Below are 3,489 nucleotides of genomic sequence, written 5' to 3'. Positions count from 1 at the left end.
TGCTAACTGTCCAAGGCGAGAGAAAGCTAATATAATGCATTCAAAAATAATAAAAAGGAATCTAGAAAATGCCCACCCCCTTGCCCCACACCCTGAAAATGACGCATCGTAAAAGCCAGGGTGACTCCAGGGATACCATGGATCTAAATAAGTGGTTTAAAATGAGGGCAGTGTTGCAATCTTCAGTGAACTCTCAGCCGAGGTTTTGGGAACTAAAAATCATTAGAAAGAGCCAGGAATCTTACATCAGAAGGTCTGGGTTGGACTCCTGGAATGGCCAAATATTGGCTGGTTAGCCTTGAGCAAATTACCTCTCCTCCCTGAGATATAATCTTACTGCATGTAAAAAGGAAATATCTACTGCCTTCCCTATCTAGTGCATGGGGTTTTGCTGGCAATTACATAGAATACTTTATGTGAAAAAATACATTACATAAACCATAAGCTGTGAATATATTGCCATAAAATACTGTGTTAAAAAGAAAGAAAGAAGGACAAAAAGAAAGTAAGTGTGATGGTTAATTTTATGTGTCGGTTTTGCTGGGCCACATTGCCCAGATATGTGGTCAACCATTATTATGGATGATCCTGTGGGGATGTTTTTGAATGAGAATAACTTCAAAATCTGTGAATTTTGAGTAAAGCAAATTGTCCTCTATAATGCGGGTGGTTCTCATCCAATCAAGTGAAGGCCTGAACAGAACAAAAGATTGACCTCCCCCAAGCAAGAGGCAGTTCTGTAGCAGATGGCCCTTGGACTTGAATGGCAACATTGGCTCTTCTCTGGGTCTCCAGCTTGACAGCTTTTGGACTTGAACTGCATCATTGGCTCTCCCATTGATCTCTGGTCTGTCAGTCCATCCTGTAGATTTTGGACTTTCCAACTCCTTGAAATAAACCTCTGTCTGTCTGTCTGTCTCTATCTGTGTGTGTGTGTGTGTGTGCATGTGTGTGTGTCTTTCTGTCTTTCTGCCTCTCTCTCCCTACACACACATACACACACACACACACACACACACACACACACACACACATTCATTCATCCTATTGGTTCTGTTTCTCTGGAGAACCCTGACTCATGCAGATTTTGGTACCAGGATTGGTTCTAAAGAACAGAATCTTAAGGATGAGTTTTCTGAATTGGTTGTTAAGATACTGGAACTGACCCTCTAATTTGATTATATTTAAAGACACTAATGACTCTATTTCTAGTAGTAAAGAGTGTACTGATAGTCCATGGCATAATGTGGCAATAGAGGTACACAAAATCTCATCATGGGATGCTCCTCATCAAGTACTTATAAGAGGCAAAATCTGGGTGACTATGTACATTCAAATATTCTTGTCAAAATATGGAATATAATGAGAAATGCTAGCTGCTCCCAATGGCACTGAACAAAGTACGAAAAGAAAAGAATGAGCTCAGAGACTCAAACTCCCTGTTTAAACAATGCATAAAGGACCTGAAAGCATCTATGTCTGCCCACAGGGTTGAGATTGCTGAAAACAAAACCCAGAATCTCATCCTGTGAGTGGCTGAATTACACTGCAAATTGGATCCCCAGTTGTGCCACAAGTCTACCATTAAAGTGAAGGCTTTGGTTGGGAAGGATTGGGATCTTGAAAGTTGGATGGGCACACGTGGGAAGACCCTGATGAAGCTGGGGACATCGAGACCCTCAAATCTCATGCGTCATCATTGCCAGTAGAAGCAGCGTCTGAACCCCAGTCTGAGGAGCTTAACCCTGTGCCACCTGAGGAAACTGTAATGGCCTCCCCTGAGGAAGTTTCCTTGAAAGACACTGCTGATGTGCCTCAGGACCTACCCCACCACTTCTCTCTGCTTGTAGACCTATAGCAAGACTCAAGTTCCAGACCAGGTGGCAGCAACCAGGGAAGCCCCCACAGGCACTGCGCAGGTGCCCAGCTGCTGGGGTCCCCACATGCCCTATGTCCTCCACAACACTGTGCTTTCCCGCCCTGCAGCCCCACAGGATGAAGAAGGACAAGTCGTTCCTGGGAAAGCTGGGCGGCACGTTCGTGAGGAAGAAGAAGGCCAAGGAGGTGAGTGACCTGCACGAAGGGAAAAATGCCATCAACTCGCCAATGTCCCCTGCCTCAGTGGAGATCTACCCAGAAGACACCTTGCTCGAGGAGAATTAGGAGCACACGGTGATTGACTGCACTTCCAGGGATGACCCCAGATTCAAGGAGCTGGTCAAGGTTCTCATCGATTGGATCAATGATGTCCTGATGGAGGAGAGGATCATCGTGAAGCAGCTGGAGGAGGACCTGTATGATGGGCAGGTGCTGCAGAAGCTCCTGGAAAAACTGGCAGACCACAAGCTGAACGTGGCTGAGGTGACCCAGTCTGAAATTAGGGCTGAAGCAGAAGCTGCAGATGGTGCTGGAGGTGGTGCAGGAGCTGCTGTGGCCTCACGGCCGGGTGCTCCAGTGGACCGTGGACTCGATTCACGGGAAGAACCTGGTGGCCATCCTTCACCTCCTCATGGCCTTGGCTATGCACTTCCGGGCCTGATCTACCTTCCCGCACACTTCTCCTTGCAAGTCGTGGTCGTGCGGAAGTGGGAAGGCCTGCTACACTCCAGCCATGTCATGGAGGAGCTGACCACGACCACCGAGATGATTATGGGTTGGTTTGAGTGGGATGCCTTCGACACGCTCTTCGACCACGCCCCAGACAAGCACAATGTGCTGAAGAAGTCTCTCATCACGTTTGTGAACAAGCACATGAACAAGCTGAATTTGGGGGTGATGGAACTAGAGACCCAGTTTGCAGATGGCGTGTACCAGGTTCTGTTCATGGGGCTTCTGGAAGACTACTTTGTATGCCTGCACAACTTCTACCTGACCATAGACAGCTTCGATCAAAAGGTCTACCACGTGCCATTTGCCTTTGAACTGATGCTGGATGGAGTCCTTAAGAAACCCAAGGCTTGCCCCTAAGATGTGGTGAACCTGGACCTCAAATCCACCCTGCAGGTTCTTTACAACCTGTTCACCAAGTACAAGCACGTGGAGTGATGGCGGGGAGCAGCAGAGACCGTGGCAGGGATGGTGCTTCGAGAGGTGCCCTGGCCTCCCCTCCAAGCCTGCGGTTGTTCCCCACCCACACCCCTCCTTCTTCTGGTTGATGCTCTTAACCTCTTTTCCCTGTAATTCTGCAGTGGGTGGCATCCTTTGAAATGAAGGTTCCAAACACCAGTGCTCGAGTTTGCAGCCTCCCTTCACTTGGGGTGCCACGGGGTGCTGTGTCCCTTGTTGATCAAAAGATGGAAGAGAAAAAAGCCAGAACCCCAACCCTCAGTCCCTGGGAGGGGAGCGCCTGTCGTTCCAGCTTATCACAGGGCATGAGAAACATACTGGCAGCTTTGCAGCATTGGCGATGACTTGTCTGTCCTGGTGGAATCTCCTGGGCAGGGGTCACATTGGCCTCTTTACCAAAAAGCATTTTACAGTTTTAAAAAC

General features: G+C 48.1%; 1 pseudogene across 1 annotated transcript; it reads left to right on the top strand.

The window, feature by feature from the left end:
* Positions 1-1,950: 1,950 nt before the first annotated feature.
* LOC309977807 (beta-parvin-like) lies at positions 1,951-3,045 on the top strand (annotated as a pseudogene). The gene has a single exon. The product of its transcript is annotated as a beta-parvin-like (transcript).
* The last annotated feature ends 444 nt before the right edge of the window (positions 3,046-3,489 follow it).

This window comes from Leucopleurus acutus (genome assembly GCF_964270905.1).
Source record: "Leucopleurus acutus genome assembly, chromosome: X".
NCBI classification, from domain to species: Eukaryota; Metazoa; Chordata; class Mammalia; order Artiodactyla; family Delphinidae; genus Leucopleurus; species Leucopleurus acutus.
This window is presented reverse-complemented; position numbering and strand designations above follow the sequence as displayed.